Consider the following 22724-nt stretch of genomic DNA (forward strand, 5'->3'; position numbering starts at 1 on the left):
GAGTTGCCATTTTGATCAGAACACGTCCAGACACAATTAAATCCACACATGACAGCAAGAGCCACAGTGCCAGCGCACATTCGTCTTTCCCCCGCCTGCGTGGTGGTGATGCCCAGTGAAAGGTGGCTGCGAGCATTGCCCAGGGTCACCAAAATGCTGCCTCCTACCCCTTTCTGCCCAGTCCAAGCCTCACACTGCAGCCCACCAGACACAGTGGCCACCCTGCCAACCAGCCAGCACAGGCTGTGGTGAGCATATGGGGACGGGAAGGCAGGGGAGCTGACTGCTAGCATTGCTAATTTCCCACCTTATTGTTAATCAAAGCTATTGACTGTGATCACTCCCCATCATCGCTTCATCTCCTGGCAATTACAGACTCAGGGGACTTCACCTCTTTGTGGGGAGGAGGCCGGGGGGGGGGGGGGGGGGGGGGGGGGAAACTGTGCCTTGACAAGCACGGGGAGGGGGGCTGCTCTACTTCTGAAAGATGGGGCAGGGGAGAGGCATAGAGCCCCTCTATGAAAAGGCAACAGTTTAGCAGCATAAGAAGTAAGATGCATTTTCTGAGCTGAAAGATCCGTGCAAGGAAAAAAGATTTATATCACACTGAACAAAAAATAAAACAAGGGAAGGCAGCTGGTCAGCTAAACACATAAATGAACACGTGTTTTAAGACCCCAAGATAAATTGCTGATCAAAGCACCGCAAAGCACCACCAAGATAATTCATAATAACCAACTAAATCATTCAAAGCAAAAAAATGAAATGAAAATCCCTGTGGCTCTGAAAACAAAACAGCACAACCCAAAGGAATTTGCTGTCAGTCTTTTCAGTCTTGTCTATGCAGCTTAATGTAAAACTGTTTTTTTCAACTTAAACTCTATTTTTAATTTACTTTTGATAGTGCATTGACAGATAACACATAAAAAAACCCATTCATACTCTGTTCAGAAAAAGCTGCAAGAACCAAACCTCATTGCAAGGATATTGCTACCATAACAATGGGCTGCTTATTTCTTTTTCCTGTTGACAGGTGTCTGATAATTTATTAATTATTGTAAAGATCCTGAATAGAAAAGATACATTTTGCTTTCTCACACACATATTCTGGACTTCTATAATGAATGAAAATAACTTTTCCTTTTCAATAAGACACGCGTGCTGCTAAAAATCAGTCTGAAGTTTCACAGAACACCTAAAGCAACAATATATGAAATTAAACTAGAAAAAAAACAAAAATGTATTTTGTTTCTGGACACTTCATGTTACTACCTCAGTCCATCTAATGTTTTAAATGTGATGCCAAACGTCACATGCATATTCTCTATTATTTTTTTAAGCAATCTTACAGATAACGGCATCCTACAGTTAAAATCTTTAATACAATACAATAAATACAATTAAAAATCTTTTTAATGAATAACAACAGAGAAACAAAAATAAAATCATAATCCCCAAGAACTATCCACTTAAGGGGACTTATTGGAAAAAACTGTCTTTTTAAAAGTCAATTAAAATAGACTGGTGTGCAAATGAAGAAAATCAAAGACCAAACAACAAAAAACAACCAGGCATCAAGGTGGTGCTTCATCTTGGCAGATGAAAAGAGTTAAATCTGTTCATTTATTGGTCCATTCATCTTTGCTGCTTCACTAATGGCCAATGTCACGTATATCTTTAAAAGCTGCCCTGAAAATGGCTGTGTGGCGACTGGATCAACATTCTGTTTCTCCCACTTGCTCACTTATTTGCAGTCGAGAGTTGATTGGGTCGGAGTTTTAAATTACAGCAGTAAAGGACAGGAGGACAGGACTTTTTATTAAATCAAGTGGCAGAGGCTGTGCCTACCCTTTTAGGGCAAATATTTTGTAATCGACTACTGAAAACTCATATTGGGATTTCAAGCAACAGATCTGCTGATCATCGTTTTCAATGATTGATTGCCTTCTAGGAGATTTAACCACACACTACTCAAAATGAAGGAAAAGCAATAAGATGCACTGAAAGCTACCGGAGTGTTCTACCATCAGTGTAATATCTAGCATCATGTACAAAATACAACTGCATAATAAATTGGTATTTTTTACACAATATACCTCTTCAGACAGAGCATTCCTAGCAATGGGCCACCCTCCTTGTAACACCTCACCAACCAATGCTAATGCCCTGTAGCATTGGTTTAAATTGCTTTAAACTCCTAAGGCTCACTTAGTGACTTAGGAGTCATTTTTACACTTTTTGAGCCAGTTTTTGTGCCAAATAAAAGGTGAAGGGAATGAATTATAAAACCTGGGACAATTCACTTGATGTATAAGAAATTTCAGCTTGGCCTGAATCAAATCAGAGGCTGAACTTAGTGCCATCCCTCAGAGAAATGACAATCACTCTATAGCAGGTTTCATAGACATGGCAGAGACATATTCCTCAAACAGCTTTCCAGTAAGGTTGAATGTCTTGGTTGAATTTCTGTGAAGCCTTGACTACCAAAGAGAAAAGAAGTAGCAAGCCACCCTTTATCAATTGCTACCAGACTTTTCTTTCACAAGAGCACTTGAGAGAGGCCTCGTTTGACAGGGAGAACCCCCTCAATGTTATGAAAAATACCTCATTCTCTCTTTACACATCTGTTTCCAGTGCCACCATTCATTAAGTTGGGCGAGTGTCTTAAAGCATTTAAAAAAAACCCCCAACAAACATCAATTTTGACTTGATGTAAGAGTGCTAAGCACTGAGTGGCCTCACTTTTTGATGGGATGGTCTCAGGTTTAGTCAGTGCAGCCCAAGTACAGATGACATCTTCAAAGCGGCAAGAGGATTTGGCTTAATCTTAAGTTCAGAATAAGTTTAGTTAGTCCAATGACAGTAGGATAGCACCAAAGATTTATGTGAATATAGGGAACTTTTTTCAATGAAATTTCCACTGAAATCTGTCAGTTATTCCATTTTATTGGACTGTAGCGGGTGCTACTTGTCCTGGGTCCAGTAGTAGCAGTCATTTTTTCCCCTTTTTAGTAGCTAGTTCAGCGCTGTGTTTTTGACTTTCAGCCTGGGAACAGCACTGATAACACCGATGTTTTTAGTTACTGCTCAATGTTTAGCCTGACCAAGGACTTTCTGACTCTCATGCTCTGCCAGGGAAGAGGGGAAGCTGGAAGGAAGCAGAGACAGGACACCTGACCCAAACTAGCCAAAGAGGTATTCCATACCACAGCACATCATGCCCAGGATGTAAACTGAGAGTTACCCGGAAGGGCTAGTTCACTGCTCGATCGGACTGTGTATCGGTGGGTGGTGAGCGGTTGCATTCTCTTCTCTTGTTATTTCCCTTATCATTATTATTATTGGTGGTAGCAGTAGTGATTTGTGTTATACCTTAGTTACTGGACTGTTCTTATCTCAACCCGTGGGAGTTACATTCTTTCGATTCTCTTCCCTGTCCCTCCAGGAGCAGTGGGGGGGCAGAAAGGGTGGAAGTGAGAGAACAGGCTGCATGGGTCTGAGTTACTGACTGCACTTAAACCACGACACTACTAAACACTGTTCCTGCTTTAATTTACATATCTTTAACTCTGCAAAGTGAACAGAAAATCAGAATACTAAATATTTATTAATGTTACTCATTCTCTCATCTCCTACAACACCTCAAACCAGACACATTTGTTTTCATGACTACTTATGTTTAAGCTCTTTGTGCAATTGTAACCTCCAAAATTATATTAAACATGCTTTTAACCATGGCTCTGCTATTCGTAGAAAGTCACTAATGTTTTGGGTTTTTTTTTTTTCCTCACCAGTCATAGAAAGTGATGCTATCAGTTACTGCTTCTTTTGTACCAAGGAGATAAGTCTTTATGACATGCTTTATTGACAATGCATCCTTAAAAGTCCCTAAGTGATTCAGGGTTGATGCTCTAGCCCATTCTCCTGAAGGACATAAAAAAAAAACACTGAAAAGACATAAACAGACACAACTCTTACTACTGTAGGGATCTCATGTATCTCTGTTTCTACACTGGTCATTGTTTATATGAAATTAAAGCCATCTACTGAAAAATGTCTGACTACAAAACCAGTAACTGTTATCATATTTAATTCCAAAATAAATAACTTCATTATTTCTTGTTCTGTTTCTCTAAATGTTTTTGTCATCATCAGCTTGGAGGTACAAAACTGGGGGGAAACAGCGTGAACAGCATTTTGCAAATGAACATTAATAAAAGATTAAGGTGAAGCAAATGAATATAAACTACTATCAATATTAGAATTGTGTTCTACAAATTGGATCAATTCCCATTGATCCCTTTCTAGCAATCTAGAGGAATTCAGGAAGAGGCATCAGAAAAAAAAAAAAAACAAAACTGTGAACACATCAAACCACAACCTAAGATGAGGAATTAAATTAGTAGCCTGTTTTTGGTTTTTTTCAGTATTTTGATTTATTCCACATTTTAATTAGAGTTACAGTAGAAATACGCTATAATATGTCTTAGGACATATTTGATTTAATTCTATTTCTTCGTTTCAGTATTCAACAATGGCAAAACATTTTACGCTATCAGTGTAGGTACATAAGAATAGTACCTAGGAAAGAACTACTGTTAAAATGATAAATCTATGAGAACTTTTTCAGAGAGAAGTACTATCTAAAATTATATGTTTATTTAGAAAAAGACAGACAAGCTTTCAAGAATGTAGACCTGTTCTTCAGAGCTCTAACAAAAGGGAAAATCTTTCAATCTATGTTCAGAATTGGGAATAATTAGGCCACTTTTAGACTATCACGCTTACAGGTTTACATCAGAAGCCTATGTAACACGTAGCTGACTAACCTGGAGAATATCCTTATTGATGTTTCACATTACCTGAAAGGAAATGCTCTATTATTTTTCATAAGACTTACTAGAGCAACTTTGTAGAGACGTTCACATCCAGCAAGCTAACAAATTTAAATTGGATGACTTAATGGAGTTGTGGCCATTTTCATCAGCTAAAAGTCTCCACAAGTAATTAAGATGACCTTCACTAAACTGGACACTGCTCAATGCCTCATCTTAAAAGTTAAGAAAGGTTTAAGCTAAGGGGAAAAGGCAAGAATTTGTTCTCGCACAATGCCTTTATTCTGAGGATCTGGCACAAGTAAATTACAAATAAATCCATAAGGATGCTTTTTATTAACAGTTTGTACAAGTATGTTCTAGCAACTCAATATGTGGTTCTAAAAATAAAATGTACACTTATGCACAGGTACAGAAATGTTATTCATTACACACAAGACAGAATTTTCTGTTAAGATCAGAACACTTCACTGTGTTATTAAAGAACTCTTAGAAACACATTTTTCTAAAACAAGGAAGAATGCAGCTTTTATTTAATGGTTTGAGTATGTTTTTTGGTTGTCTTCAAAGATCAGTGCAGATGACTGACATCCTGACAGAAACCTTAGTAGTGGATGCTATTTAAATGTTTTTACTTCCCTTCATGATTCATTCACTAACAGCCTTTAACTCCGTAAAAGGTAAATGGGGACTTCAAGTTATGCAAGAGCAGTAAACAACCTCTTTGCGTCTTTATGCTGTCAGTAAACAACCTCTTTGCATCTTATTTATTTATTATGGAAGTAGGTAGCAAACAGTTGTTAGCAGTTTCAACACAGATCCATCAAATATATTTTATGGAGCAGCATAACTATGACTGTTGGGTTTGTTGTTTGGGGTTTTTCTTTAAATCTGCATCACCTGTTTTCAAATTCTAAAGCCAAAGTCTTACGTGGAATCAGTCACACAGGAAACCATATGAATGTAATAACACAGCAACATTTCTGACCGAACACTTAAATTCTCAAAACTTGGTATTTAGCAGAGAGCATGTAAATATGAACTTACAGTGTGCTTATAGTCTTTGATGCTCCCAAGCTTGTTGTCCTTTCTCCACTTCCTCCCACACCTTGACTTCTCTTAGCTATTCATTGCTCTTCTTAGGCTGTCTTTTGTAGCTCTTTCCTGTCCTGCATCTGCTCCCATTTCTTTCCTTACCAGATAAACCTGAAGTTAAGAGCCATTCAGGCTAATTAAATGGTGCTGGAAGTGAGTTAACAGGTGGTGGCCCCAGCTGCTTCAGTTGCAGGGGTAGATATGAGACCCATCACTAGCTTGTATAAGGCAATGTGATTGATTAAGACAAAAAGCCATTTTCTAAGGAGGGACAACCAGATTTATAACAGAACTTTCTTCTCTAAGGCAACAAGCAAACTTTCTCAAGAGAATAGAGCAATAAATTACTTATTCTGAAGTGCTTGCCAGTCATTTGACTATGTTCAATATGGCATAGGAATAAGACCTATTTGGCACAGGTTTCCCCATATCAGTATTTTGTTCTGAATCTGACCTTACTTGAGGAAATATCCTCTTGCTTGGAAGTTCTCTTATTTTGTTTTCTTCCCAGTAAATTTACACATTTCTCGAGGGAGTTCTGATTTCTGTGGGAACTACTATCAGACATTTAAGTAACAGCAACTAGCAGCATGTGCAGTTGAACAACTGGTTATGCAAACTTTCCATGCACTCCTCTAACTCCACTGGACTTCTTTCAATAATCCCATAACCAGTGTAATCAACTCTGTGAGACTGCAGTAAGTCCTCCAGGCACTAACCCCTGGAGCTGCTCCTTTTATGACTTTAGCCCTGTTAAGTTCGTTTTGACACTGAATTATGCAGCTGCTTTACAAGTAGCAGCCCCCAAAATAGTACCAAAGAACTGGGTTCATTTTCTCTTTATTGTAGAACTGGAGCACAGCAAGAAATCTATCATGCTTAATTGCATTTTATTTTATTCAGCTGAGTGGTGAACTTAGGAAAGGTGATGAATTTCCCTCATTAATGAGTATTACAGACAAACAATGAAAAATGAGGAATTAATTCAACATGCTAACTGCAGTAGCCTTACAGTCACATGACTGGAAATTAAAACTACCACAAAAATGAGCATTGAATGGGATGCAGATAATTCGAAAGCTGAGAAAGCTCTTTCTCATCCCTTTGCTTTTTGGTATATGCTGTGTCATCTTCTGAGTTGTCAAAGAGATATCTGCAACACAGCTGTACCATTTACATTTTGCTAGTCTATCTGCAGAACTCAGTGTGAAGAATAATATTAAATCAAAGTATGTCAATGCTTGGTTATAGAAAGAATGGACAAACTGCACTGATAAACTGTCTGGAAGGTGAATATACTGCACAATATGTAAGCCTATTAAAACTGCTAGATAAGAAAGAAGGTCTCTCTGACATTGTCAGAATCCCAGGTTGTTTTTCGAAGAAGAAAATCCTAGCTACATTTCTAGCTGTCCTCGTTTGGTTCCTTCCCACCCTTTGCTGTTGCATCCCCCCTTCCTCTTGCCCTCGCCTCCCCCTTTCCTTTAGAAGGACAGCATTTTGAACTGTTTTGCTGTTGCCCACACACTATCTTTACTTCCCAACAGTGACTTCAGCCACATGATAATTACTGATACCCTTAGCATAGCAATTTGTCAGAGGAAATGTGGCCAGTTTTCTCTCTGAAGGTCCTCTTCCTTTCATACTTAAAGACACACGTGTTCTATTAACCTGTATTCTGCACAATGTAAAAATCTGATAATGCTATATCCTATGGTGTGGTTCAAGGATTAAAAACAGAGGTTTCCACTCAGTTGTAGTTTACAATTATAATCTTTGTAGCCTAACAGGAAATAAATTAATGAGTAAGGAACAGAGATGATTTTGAAGCAAAATGAAAAGGAGAACTGCAAGGTAAAAAAATACACTGATTTGGGAAAAGGCATGGAGTTGAAAAACCATGCCAATTAGTACAACTCTACAAGAATAAATCTACCGCAAGCTACAAGCATCATCAAATCAAAAATACATATCCATTCATAGTAGTAGTAAATTGCCTCTGTCCAGAATTCCCGTTCCTATTCACATTCCAAGACAGTGAATTCCCTGCAGCTATCAAATGATACTCGCTTGCAACACAACTTTTTTTTATTTTAATTTTAAATCCAAAGAATGTTTTCTTTTCTTCATACTAAGCAGAGGCAAGTACTTCAGGGAAATTTTTGTCTTTCATTGTTAGATCACAGGGGTTCTTTCTGTAAAGCTCTTCTTAAGAGCTCCTACTTTTGTGCAGTGTAATGAAATGCATCTTACAAAGGAGGTTTTTAAGTTTGTCCCTTGGAGAGAAGAGAAACCATACAACAGGTGCTCCTCCTGGCTTTGTTTACCTGAGCTGACTACTCACTGCTCAAAACCATATCCGTAAGAAAAAAAAAAGATGGAGCATGTAAGCATTTTCCTGGAAAATTTGATATTAAGCTCAAGTCCTTTCTTGTTAAAGCGGCAAAATGCTCCCATTGACTATATGCCGGGTTCTGTTAGCACAGCTGTGAATACTTCAGGGAAATGGGAGAAAGAGACACAAATAAAGAATTAGCAATTACTATCTACCTCATAATGAAACATACACATACGTCCCCATCAACTTAATAGTTCTCAGTCTGAACAGTCTGAAAGATTCGTAAAATGGTGGTCAGTTAATTTAATGGTTCCTAGTGGTTCTTTAGCATCTTCCAGCTGGGAATCTCATTTCTCACTGTGATTAATGTCAGCCTCAAAAAAAAACACTGGGTCAAAAATTGCTCCAAGTTTATGAACTCAGACTCCAGACAAAATAGAATGACAATGAAATTAAATAGCTGAGGAGAACAATCAATAACTCTTCTATCTTGTCAGAATTCAGCTCTGCAAAATTAATACCAGATAAGAAATCATACAGCTGAGCAAGGGGTACTTGGATTTACAAGGATCTACAGATTTCTCTAGATATTTTCAGTTTGTAGTATTGTGTACATTGAACATGGGAAACACTAGCTAGAGGCAGTAATTCTGAAACAAAGTAGGACCTTCAACAGATCCATGGGAACCCTTGAAACAATTAGAGCTGTAATTGGAAGCACAGAGCCCAAAACCATAAAGTGTGAATACTGAAAAATTCTATGTATCAAACTACACAAATATGATGAGAACAATGCCACTGTAAAAAAAATGCAGACATAGCAAAATTTTGATGGATACAACTATCAAGAATGGCGAAGACAGACAAACTCACATATCTATGTTCAAAGCCAAACCAGATCTTTGAGATAAACTACTCAATAAGACATAACCTTGTCAGAAACTTCAGTTTGTGTGTTGGTAGGTACCAACTAAACCAACAACTAAATAACAAATGGAAAGAAACAGTTATGCCACCCTTAGGAAGCAAAACCAGAAAACCCATAATGCTAGACATCAGGAAATCAGGCTTCTCATAGTAAGAGACTCATTTATCATTACAGCAGTGAACTGAAAATGGAAACAGAGATGACTGAGAATGCATTGTGTCAGATTTACTTGTAGAAAGTTTCCCAAGTATATCATTGCTGATGGGGTCACAGCTTTAATATCTCCGAACTAAAGTACAACGCTGTAAGACTGACATCTTGAAAAAAGAAGACTTTCTTCAGCAGAGCCCGATTGTTTGTTTGTCCTGACTTCATTAAATGTGTTGGTGCAGCTGCTTTGGGCAGGAAATAAAAAATACTTCTGAAGCAACATTATACATATCATATGTTTCTAGCATGATTGGTTCCATATTGTCGGGGCCCTCAAGAGCCTCTAGCAGAGTTCCTCAGCAAATTTTAATGCGTCAAACTGGATAAAAGTCAGAAGTAGATGCTTTATCCCTATGGGCTAGGATGACTGCTATCCAGCACACTCCAATAGGGAAGACGATGCCCTGGCTTCAGCTTGAATACTGCAGGCTCCCATGGCCTACCAATAAGAGCATGTGGCCCCCTCCAAAATCCTGCACACCTTTGTGCCCTCAGGGCTCCCCTCTGACTGTTCCTGGCTGAAACCTCAGCCCCGGGCTGCCCCACCTCACTGGCATTAGAACCAGCAGCCCTCAGCCCTTGCTGGGTTCCGCAGCTGGGCAACAGGCTATCAGAGCACAGCAGATGTGTCAGTAGACTATGCACATGTTCTTCAGCAATATTTTTACTACCTAGTTGATGGGAAAGCTTATAATCAGGTTAAGTCTCAACTGAAAACTTCAGCTGTCTGCAATGAACTTTTAAAACTGAATCGATGGAGCAGTATGTAACTATACTACATAATAAGAGTATACCAGAAGATCAAGACGCTGATAAACATGGAGCTGTTGAACCGGATCTGCACACATAACCTATCAGTTGCAAACAACTGGTAGCTTACAGTACAGTGACACATCATAACAACTACTGAATTTAAAAGACTGCATGCCATGTCTGAAGGTTTGCTAGCTCTGAACTTCGTCATATTATGTTACTAATTAATTATAAGTATGTCCAAAATTATTTCAAAGAGTATACTAAGCTTCTACCATACAACAGACCAAAGTGGAAAAAGCATTTAATACTTTTATGGGCTTCAGATTTGTTTTATTGATTTTGCTGTGAATGTAGGCATGAAAGATTATGTAAAAAGGAGACGAGAACACAAAAAAAACCCACAAGGACCTAGAGAAAGAAAAGCATATTTAGCATATTGAAAACAAGCATGCTAATGTAATTTTCATTTCAAATTAAAATCTTTTATTTTAGGAGCCCAGGCTACAGAAAATTACTGGAAAAAATCCTGTAATTTCAGAAGGTGCTAGGTATGGAAATAAAGAGACTAACGCATCAGATCCAATAACATATCTAGTTAGAGACTGATCTGACATTGAACACTAGTTAGAAAGTAAAGCAACACAAAGCAGAATGGTATTGTTTTATTACACTAATTCAATATTTCAAATAAATACTAAAAAAAATTACTCAAGAAATAGTGAAGGAATTTAAACTTTAAAACAAAAGAAACAGTACTGAGTTTACCTCATCATTCCCATTACTCAAGCTTTGCAGTTTATCTAACTCTACTGAATTTTGTTGTTGTTCTACAGCTGGAGGAGACGTGAGACAATATTGAAAGTATAACACTGGAGATAAATAAGCTGTGAGTGCTCAAAACTGACCACAACTAAAGCATTAAGCAAGTCAGTGAAAAGAGCTTACAGCTGAGATGAAGGCTGTTTCAAGGACACGTCAGCAAAAGCTTCTAAAATTGTTAAACATTTTAGAACCTTTTCTTAGCTACAAAAGACTGAGCAATGAGAGCAGAAACATTTGTCACTAGAAATAATATCATTAGAAATAATTTGGTTTCCTTATAGTTTTCATTTTTCTAAACGGCTATAGAAAATGGCTGTGGTTTTGAAAATGCAGTTAGTCTCAGAAAAGAATGCACTGACACATACAACAGCAAGTTATGTTTGGTGATGAAAGGCAAATAAGTAACTAGAATCTCCCATAATCACCAACTGTTACCTAGTTTCATGCAGATTGGCATTTATGCTTAAGAAGGCTCCCTAGGTAAACTCCTATTTAAGCATTTCTTATCAGCTCGAAATTTGAACATAATTATGTTTGACTGGATTCAGGCTGAGTGTGTCTCAGGGTCATGCTCCCCCAGTTATCCCAATCAAGAGTCCTAGACAAAACTGTTCCTGGTTTCCCTGCAGCCCTCCACCACAGGTATCTCCAACAAAACAATCAAAAGACAGAAGTTGGTGTAGAGCAAAAGCTTGTCCTTATACGCAGATAAAATCTGACTCTATCTCACATCCACATAGCTCTGAGACTCCTTCCATCTTTATTTAAGAGTCTGATTAAGATTAGCAAGTGAATTCAGAAGTCACAAGAGGACAATACCCAACAGATGTAGACTATGTGACAAGAGAAACCCTATTCTGTAGCAAATCAGACTTCCAAGCCCTTCCTCATCCCATTCAGCTGAATTTATCTATATTTAAGAATTTGAATTAGTAACTTGACTACAAATTACATATGTCATAATATGTCATAAATGACTGACTCTAATTCCACAATTTTAACAATTATAATAATTCTTACCATTGAAAATAAAGGTCATTTGTAAGAAGAAATAAATGCACTTGATGAAAAATGCTATAGGCACATGAAGATTCTACTGGTGATCCAGTATCAAAGAAAATTTACTTGAATTTAGGCTGACCCCTCATTCATCATATCCTGTGGGGGAGTCCGTTAATGACTATATTGATTCTCTTTTGTGTTCATTTTTATCTACATCATCTAGCCAAGGTGAAAGTAACCACAAGATATTAATTTCAGAGAAGAAATGTTTCAATGATAAACGTTTGAAGTTGCAGTTAAGAATTATTATGATATAATGGATTTGCTGTACTGAAATTGTAGGACATAATCATAGGAGCTCAGTGGGAAACATCGCATAACATACATTAAGTGAACTCTGGAAGCAGGGTATTGCTAGTAACTGAAATGGACTTCAATAGAATTCTATCAGCTTAGGATCTGATCGATACACGTTAAGTGCCGCTTTTTCACTTAACTCAGGGATACTGGATTGCTTGAGAACCTTTGATCATTCAGAGAACAACATGAACTAGGTAGCTGAGACCACAGTTTCTCTAGCCTATCAGTATCTGAAGATGAGAAAAGGGGGGAAATATTCCATTTCTATGCACATTTGATTTCACAGGCACCTCACCGAGTTTGATCTTTAGCTCTCACCAACATGTAAAAAGCAGAGCACATGACTCCCACCATTATGTTTGTGTGTTTTGAAGAAAAGTTGATGAATGAGAGAGATGGAGGTGATCTTTCTTCCATGAGGAAGAAAGGATGATCTGCACTTTCTGCAACTGGCTTCAATCTGTGAATAAAGGCATAGAGCAGACTGAACTAGTATATGACTAAAACAGAGTACAAAATATCTAATACTACCCTATCAACACAATATGGCTTTTAAAAATACTGGAAGCAATATCAGGTTTTTTTTTGACCTCTCTTCCATTAAATGTAACTGTTCTATCTTTCTTGTATGCTGTTTTTTGTTTTCCAACTAATGAGCTCAATTAACCATCAGTCCCTGATTCCCAGACTGACTCAATCTGTTGTTATTTTATTTGCATATTTAGAAAGCTTAATCTCTGCAAGGACCTTTTTTGGTATTTTGTTAGTTCAAAACTTTCCTTCACAACAACAAACTTTTTCCCAGTAAAGCTTTAAGTCTCCTGGCATTTTTGTGAACACTGTGTTTGCAAGGTGGTTAACTGCTAAGGGAAGCTGCAAGGTGGTAGATAAGTTTATCTTACAATTCTATTTAAGTTCTTTGGAAAAAGAAGAAGAAAGAGGGGAGGGAGAGCACACACTCAGTGCAGTCTGTGGCTCCTTGTAAGAAAACAATTGATTTCTTCTGTTTTTTTAATACTAGAAAAGCAGAAAACAGATATCTGAGGAAAATAGAACCAGATCTCCTATTGCAGGGATGCTCAGTAAAACCCGGCTGGTATCTCATGTGGTGCTCAACCACAGGGAAAACCTGGGCTTGAGAAGAGCCCCTGACTGCTGCAGCTGGGGCCAAAGCCCCGCAGAGGTCAGGGAGGTGTAGTGGTGCCTCCGGGGAGAGCTTCCATGGGGCCCGGCAGAGCTGACTTACAGCTGCTGCTGCTGGAAGAGGAGGGGATGAAATTAGAGCGTGGAGGGGGGAGGCAGCGAGGGGAGAAAAGCAGAACGTCTGAAGAGATGAAAACACCACCATTTCACTTTCATCCCTCTCACATTCTCAGGAATTGCTTTAGGGGGCTGAAAGCTGTCCGTTGAAAGTGTGATTCGTCTGTCTTTATGCTTTGCAGGCATCTACAGGCATGAAACATAAAGTGATAATGAACAAGCACTGAAAACAAGCGCAAACTCTTGTCGGAATCCCAATTAAATGAGTGCAGCCACATACATATTCCTTCCACAAGGACTGTAACCGGTTATTTTAGTCAATATCCTCAAATATTTGGCAGTTACAAGATGACATCCCACACCGCCCTCAACCAGAAATCCTCACAAGTAATGACTGTTGTGAAGTTTTATGGTCATAAAGACCTAAACTTGAAACTTAGCAAATTGTAGAAGTGAAGCTGCACAACCTATCTTACTATGGCTTCCCCAGGCACTTCTTAGTCATTAGTTCCACAACCATATCAAAGTATTCTCCCAGTGCAAAGAACAGATGATGTCCAGTCAACAAGCAACTATGCAATATTTGATTTTTCTTTGTTGTTAATACATGTTCCAAACCTCATTGTAATGAGTTTCATTTTGCTAAGTGACTTTGCCTTATAATAACTGAAGTTCAAAGTGTTTGAGGTGTGTAGACACCAAATGATGACTATGAATCAGACTTCTTCAAAAGCAACAAACTTGCAGGCCTCAGTGCTGAATGTTCTATGAATGTGAACTAATACATTTTCCCCAAAAACCTGCAGGCTGGGGGGGTTTCTGTTATCATCTCAGTTTTAAAGCTGAAAATCTGAGGTGCCATTGTGGTTAGAACCAAGTTCTCTGAGGAAAATTACTCTCTTCAGAATCCCACCACTAAAACCTCCATATCCATATTTAAAAGCCTGTAGTGCTGGAGCAAGTACAGGGAGAAAAGGACACCAGTGACGCTTCAATACCCTGATGATCAGTGTGTTTTGGAGCTTTTAATTTGCTGTGTGATAGTATGAGGTTTACTTTAGTCTTCCAACAAAGCAAAAATATAAGACAAAAAAAAAATATAAATATGCATGTGGAAGAAAATTGATTGCTGAGGCAAAGTTCTGTACGTGCTACAGAAAATAACATGCTGACAAAGGTTCATTTTATTTAAAGGACACAGTTTGTGACTGATTGCTGGGGAAGAAAACAAAGGAAAAGCTATTTTAGAGATTTGTTTTTGCTCCTGGAATCAAGAGAGCTCAAAGAAAAGGAAATCTTAAGGAGAGAGAGACTTTTTGAAAGAAAGACTTCTAGCCTGAAGTCCATCTCAGCTGTTAAACATTGAAATCATGCATCTTAATCTGTAATGCTTTTGCTGGGTTACCACAATAGTAGTAAAATCCAGACAGGTACCAAGATGCCAGACACCCCTGTGGATCCATTCCCATGTCTCTGTCTTTATTCAGTTTATAAAATGGTAATAAAACATTCCCAAATTAGAAAATATGCATGTCTATATCAAATTGAAATGTGTCTTAATGTCTTTGTTATTACTATGAATTACACTATCCAAAATGTTTCAGTAATGGTCTCAGAGTGTTTGACAAGTTGTGAGCCATATATTTATCTAAGACAACCCCTTAACCACTTAACCTTCTTAACCACTGAAAGTTTAAGAATTGTGTAAGTAGAATTCTTATCTTACTAATCCTATACTTTGAAGAGAACATTGTAATTACATCTTCAGAAATGGCAACTACTGCTCCCTGTGAAAGAAATAATGTTATTAAGCCTAAGTCCACCACTACTCCTGAAAGCCAGCACTTTGCAGAGTACAGGTATTCAGTGTTCTGTAAAATAGTGATTTTTATCTCACAGAACACCATTTCTGTTTTAGAGGCAATGACATGGACTTTCTTTAACATTAAGAGAATAAATACTAACAGATTAGTTTTTGTCGTTACCATTAACTAGTGTAAAAATTGTTCCTGGTATTTCTGTGGTACTACAGAAGCCCCTAGTAACATTTAAACATGACATTCTGAATACCACTCAGTGGAATCCTAAAATAATACAAGCTGGAAATACTTTCCTTCTTGCCAGGGTCTCACTGAATGCAAACTCCACATTTGCAGAAGCTGAATTAACAGCTTCTAAGACTGTTGACTCAGGTTCTGCTAATTCGAATTATGAAATGAACTGCAAAATGAGTGGTATTTTTTTTCTCTGTTACATAGAAGTACCCCTTGTCACCAATGTGATTTCTGGGATCATGTCTAAGTAAAGAAGCCAAGGCATCTTGCTCTTTTGTAGTTTAAGGAATCAGTGACATTTTAAATATATCAAAAAATCTTATTTTCAAAGAGTAAATAATGATGTGGTCTAAATATTTTGCTTCATGAAGTCAGGCATAGCTGCAGCATGCCCAGGTTATTCTCAAGACAAAGAAGTCCAGATAAAAAAACTATTGACATCTACAAATGCCATATGGAGTTTCCATTGTCATTGTTGTGCAACAAAATTATCTCCCTTTTATTTTCCCCCAAGTTATTTATAATATAGTGAAATTTTTGCCAGTTCTTTTTTTTTTTTTTTTTTTTTTCTCCAAATCTGGGAGGAGGAGAGTTAAATTATTCTTGAATGTAGAAGCAGAGAAAAATAATTAGCTTAAAAAACTCCAGCCATAGTCTGAAATGTCTTTTCCAGGCATAAAAACTGCACACCATTAAGGCCTAGTGTTGTGGGACTTCCTAGGTCTTGAGGCTAATGCTCTCCCCTAGCAAAGCTGAGGATCCATACTTTCTCATGGTTTGATGCTACTGTTTCTAACCTTCATGGTTTGTTAGCCAGGTGACCTTCAACCTTTGATCCTGGAATGACTATTAGGGGCGATTCCAGGAGATTTGCCTCACTAGCAGAGCTGCAGGGGAGCATTCCCAGGTGTATTATAAATGCAGCTTATCACATCATTCTACAATTAATCAATGGCATATCACAATACATTCAGAATGCATATATAAGAATATATTATAAATACAAGTGCATATAAATAAAAATTGGCATTTAGTGGTTAGAAGTCAAAGTGCATCCATTACACTGTTTTGACACACTTTTATGCATATATTCCCACTTAATGCAAACTAGGATTTATGAAGAAACTTTGCTTCAAGCAAAATCTTAATGTCATGACTGGAAAGTGTTCTTTGAACAAAGCTACAGAAGCCAATGATACAAACTGCTGGAGAAACTATCTATGTGTTTAAGCACCTTTTTTTGAATTGGAGTCTAATCCCAGCTCTTTAGACTACAAATATTACAAAACTTGGGACAGGTTTGACTATGTGACAGGGACACAATTCAACATCTGCCATGTTTGGGGCATTACTGCAGTATTGATAATAAAATAACATCCCAGAGCTTGGAGTGGTTTAGGGGAGTTGCCAGTGAGGAATAAAAATTGTTTTCTCCCTCTTTTCAGCTGTAATTCTGACTGGCTCTCTTCAAGATTCTCTGTTGCATTCCTCATTGATGCCCTCTAAAAGATTTCTTTCAGGATAAAAGACTTAAAAGGAAATTTTTGTGGTGAAAATGTATCACTACTTAAATCCTGTTGTGTTTGATGTAGTTGTAAAATGAAGGCATACTTGATGTAGTTATGCTGTTTTGAAAACAATTTTTAATTTTCTATTTAACTCATAATTAAAATGAAAGTGGATGCCTAAGACAGGAAGAATAAGGGCTGTGACAATAGAAAGTCCAAAGAAGATGCCAAAATAGCAGGTTCCTTAAAGCAAAACAAAGCAGCATTGTTTTACTGAGCTTGTGGAATTTGAAATATACATGTTTCACGCATAACATGATTCAAAACAGCTGACTTTTCTTTACAAAGAGTTAAGGAATGCCTTTACTGACAGCTACAAGTTAAAATGGCTCCACTGATATGACTGTAATGTGAAACAAAAGCTCTATCTTGCAAAGACTTTTGTGCTTCTTATTAGGTGCTGTGGGAAGTCCCATTGACCTCATGGCTGAGCAGGCAACTGTGTTTTCTCTTCATAGTTTAGTTATCGTGTGGTCTAGCAAATGAAGAACTAAGAACAGCCAAACTTAAAAACTAAGCACTTTTATTAGGGGGGGCCAATATGTATGTGGACTCAAAGGAAGAGAATGATCAATAACAAGAGCAGAGTCACAAACATGGAAGAGGGAAGAAAAGAGTTTGGTTAAGAAAAGAACTCCAGCTGCAGCCTCATAGAACATTCCATGAGGATGTTGGATAAGGGTTTGGAATGTGTGTGTGACTGCTGAATTGTCCATGGATTAAGAGCCATAGACACAGTTAATTTCTCTCCTGAGCGTTTAAATTCTAAAGACTATCAAGCCTGAAAGTTTATCTTTTTGTTTCTCTAATAAAGTTTACGGGTTGTATAACACACTCGTAAAGTCTCTAGAGAGTTCCCATACCTATTTTGGTTGTACATATCCTTTGGTGATATTACTACATAAACAGTCATAAAGAAAGGGGGCAAAAACATTTTCCAGACTATTTCTGTGAACTTAAGTAGCTTAAAAATAAATATTGAGTCAATGTCACAAATACCTTCATTAGTACTTAGGGAGAGATATAAACCCTAAACAAACATGAAATCTGCGTCCAACTTTCTGCTCTTCTGATTCCGGTTTCCACTTGAGACAGCAACAGACATAAAACCTGTCTAGAAATTTCTCCATTGTTACTACTAATAGAACAGCATCACTGACGAAACCACGACACTTTAAAGCACCAAGACAATCAAGGCCCTTGTTTGATGCACAGTCTCCAAATACTTAGTAATATGATGGGATGCATAAAATGTTCCAACTTCAGCAGAACATTGAACAGATATTTAGGTTTATCTCTTAAAACAGCAGTTAAGCATATACTCCATTTAAGCTACATTTATTTCAGTAGGACCGAAGCATGTGGCTAGCAGCAGTTGCATGCCTTGCTAAATGAGGATAGAAGGGCTATGAAACGAATAATAGTTCTATGTTTGAATTTCCTGGTGTGTTTTTAAGACAGACTTTGAAGATAGTTTGTAAATATGCTCATTTCTCATTACACATTCACTTATAGATTTGTGCTGGGGAGTCCCATAATAGCACAGTGCAGATTCCTCAGAGTATACTGAAAAATCAAAATACCTATTATACTTAATGTCTTCCCTGGAAAATGATATGCCAACTCCCCTAATCATTTGCTATTCCCTCCTTAGAAAAATTTGATATCTTTTCAACCTCCCAATTACAATAACAAATGAAAAGTCCTTTTTAGTAGTAATGAAGGGAACCGGCACAGAATCATAATAAAGAAAAGCCAGCTGAGGAGCCTGCTAAAAAACAATACTATGTATAATTGGTGTTTAATTATGCAAAATTAACAAATGGCAGCAGCACTGGTTATATTACTTGACCAAGGCTCTTTGCCAAGTCAACAAGCTGGTTTTAATGTAGGAAGTAACCCATTCAGTAATCTGGCGCCTTTGAGCAGAGCCCTGACTGCTGCGTTCTCCATCTGTGTTGCCAAAAACACTTAGCAGAAGAAAGAAATCTGTTGATTTGCTAAAGCAAGATAAATTTTTGGTCATTGACATGGGTGAATGCACCAATAAGATCATAAAAAAGTTTTCTAAATATTTTATGCATCTGGTGCCAATGATTTAGTAACACCACGAGAGCTCAAAATACTAATTAGTATGAATTTGTAGGGTTGATATATTATACAATGGAATATCGAACATGTTTATTTGATTATATTACCTTCATTAACCCCTCCGCTCTCCATACACACATATTTGAGTGTATTTTAAACATGTTCAAATATTTATGTTCTCTAGAGTCTCATTACAGCATTTTCTCCTGTGGTAAGCAATTAATTTGCATTTTGCAATGGACACAGCTATGATGATACATATGAGAGTTCCTGGAGAGTGTGTCGGCTGGTGTACCCACACTCACAACTGACCCCTGGAACAAACCTGAACACTGGCCTCACCAATAGCTCCTCCTGTTTCTCCACTGCTGTGATTTGCCTCACTCTAGAGATCTGGCCTGTCAAACCTGTGATAAGGTGTGCTGATTTGGGAGAGCTTGAAATCAACTGGAAAAAACGTTTTTTTGAATTAAATACAGATAACAAAAAAGCCTGGGGGAAGGCAACAAAGACTCTTGGAGATCCCCAAAAGCATGTAACAGCCTGCCCATTCTTCTGAACTGCTTTTTCACGTGTAGGTTTCTTTGAGGACTGTCACCACGATTACCGTAACAGTAGCAGACGTACTGTCAAGTGAATGGGAACCTTCAATGAGCAGTGCGTTGATACATATGTGTATGTTGCATAGTTCTGCTGTTTGTAGGAAGGCAGAAAACCTATTGGAAACCACGGAGAGAGAAGCAGAATTTGGGTTTTGATAGAACAGAGAATACAAATTGAGAGTAAACAAATGGGAAAGTCTTTGTCAACCAAACTTTTCCGCAGATTTGCATAGATTCACATCCACCTGAGTAGCTGGAGCTGGTATTGTTAAGATCCTGACTAGTTTTCTCTTAAGTCAGACCAGGATTTAGATTACTGAAAGATGCAGTGAGCTAGTCTCATCTGAAATCCTGGGAGAAAGGTTATTTTTGCACAATCTTTCTCATGAAGAGTCACTGTCACAGGAATCTGTTTACAGCTGAAATTAAGAACAGGAAGACTGGTCTTTGCTTTCAGTGCTTCTTAGGACAACAGGGTGCATGCAAACCAAGGGCACTAATCTGTGGAGCACCAGAACTAAATGGAGGCCTCTTTTACATCCTTACAAATAACAGACTTTAGAATTCAATGCTCATTCTAACCCTCACCTTTACTGGCAAAGAACAGCAGTTTTCTCCTTCACTTTTGGTCATTCATTTGCAATGCTATTCAGCATCATAAAAAACAATTCTTAAATCCACAGCATGTTATGTTTGAAAACAGAAAGTTAAATAAAAGTGCTCCTCTGTGTGTACATGTATATCAGTATGCGACTCTTCAAGGTTGAGCTATTTCCAATGCAAACACAAGGAAATTTGGACATCCTCATATATTCGATATTTTATGGGCCCAGTAAAACTTAATCAAAATCCACTTATACTTGTTGGTTGTGTGTCTTAACCTTTAGGGTAGATTAATTAGATTAACAGACCACATACTGTAGATTCCAGTACTTCCTCAATGGCTATTAAATTACACAGGAGGAATTATGTTTGAGAGTCCTGCTTCCTTAAATCAAATTCCAGCCGTCACCTTTCTTTCATTTATTAGACTGCAAAGCTCTTGTTCCTTTTGTAATAAAAACTGAACCTCTGTTAAATTCCATCCTTAGTCCTTGAAGTTATTCATGATTGCTGTGCTTAGGATCAGATAACTACAGAATCTGAGTCTACACTGGGAGAATATAGTTCATGACAGGTATCCTACAATAGCACCGAAAAAATTGCTTCTTAGTCTGTGAAGAGGCAGGGAGTAGGAAAATATTATTCCCTTTAAGAGACTGGGTACAAGCCATGCACCATGCAGACCACAGCAGTGGAAGTACAGAGTGGCTATCGGCATGACAGAAGGGAGCACCCAAGCTGGGTGCTTTGAAGGAGGCTAGTTCAGCTCTCACCATCAGGACAGATAATGCTGACATGCAGAATGCCTCCTGCTGAAGGCATGCAGTTGGGTAAATAGGGCTTAAGAAATATTTCTGCAGCTTTCCCAGCATGTTTGCTTTTTCTTCCTCAAAATGTTGTGCAGTCAGTGAGAAAAGACTTTGTGCACTTGCCTTGTATTCCCAGAAATCAGGGAGGCTGGGCATGCCCATAAACATGAGTAGAATATCCAGTGTTTCCCAGAAGGAATATGTATATGTGCAACACAATGCAACTAGTAAGCTGAAGAAAAAATGCAAGGTTTTGGGACGTCCTGCACTTGCAAGAACAGTATAAACTGTTCGTGGGCTATTACAAACAGCACAACAGCTAAGAAACCTAAGTAAATATGTCAAACTTAAAGATGATCCGTGTTCAGATCTTTGTTCTGAAAAGGCTGTGCAACTAGGAGAAATATAGCAACAAGCAGTGCCAAGGGAAAGTCTCTGCACTTGATGCAACAAGGGAGGAGAAGATGGAATCTAAAATCTGTGACACAGGAATAAGACTATGGATATATCACCTTCTGCATGCCTGCTGATGCACAATTTTCTGCCCAAATGCCAGCATGCTTCTGCTATCAAAATTGCTAGAAACACTGAAAGGGTTAGTATTGAAATATTGGTGACAGTGTATTATTTTAAGCTATTGGAATGCCTGTATTAGTTTTGAAGCAGTGCTACACAATCCAGCACTAAACATAGTGGTGTGCGCTCAGCCTTGGTCCCCATTAACATTTTAGGCATTACAAACTGCCCAGTAGGACATCAGAAAAGCTTGTGATTAATCAAGACACCACAGCCTTGTTCTTCATTCTCTGCAGCTCATTTCTGGCCTGTGATATCAATTATACAGTGCGTGCCTAGCTTTCTCACTGCGTTTACTGCCAATGCAGCTCTTTCTGTGCTCCCTATCTTGCTGGAAGTATGTGCTGGCAAGTCCCATTACAGTTAGTACAGTTGCTTTAGTAGCTAGTGCAATCCATGGCTGCTAATGACAGGCATCTTTGAGGGTAGCAACTTGCCCACAACTGTATTTCTCCAGAAGTGTGTAATTAAACCCATATGGCTTCAGTAAATAGCAAAGCAGTCTTGGAGAAAAAGCTTGATGAATAGAGACAAAAGAATCCTCCACCTTTATTTACTACGTGCTAAAAACCAGCTACTTCTATACGTTTTTAAGACAAAAATTTCATTTCCATTTGAGCAGGCAGGCAGCCTGAGACAAAGGGAGTTTGGAACAATGGATGAAATAGCAAACCCTGACAGCCCAGTGACTGTGGTCAGGTAGCAGAACCTAGGAGAGGAGCCTGGGAAGGCAATTAAGAGCAGGTGACATTTGCCAACAGGGACTTGAATCTTCAGGCAATCCATGTTAGAGGGGCTTTGACCAAGCCTCGAGA

General features: G+C 38.1%; 1 protein-coding gene across 1 annotated transcript in view; it reads right to left on the minus strand.

The window, feature by feature from the left end:
* The window catches only part of ROBO1 (roundabout guidance receptor 1), a gene marked incomplete at both ends in the record, with an annotated part of 515624 nt that overhangs the window by 370504 nt on the left and 122396 nt on the right, over nucleotides 1-22724 (minus strand). The gene's annotated exons all lie outside the window — the stretch shown is intronic.

The sequence above is a fragment of the Psittacula echo genome (genome assembly GCF_963264785.1).
Source record: "Psittacula echo genome assembly, chromosome: 3".
NCBI classification, from domain to species: Eukaryota; Metazoa; Chordata; class Aves; order Psittaciformes; family Psittacidae; genus Psittacula; species Psittacula echo.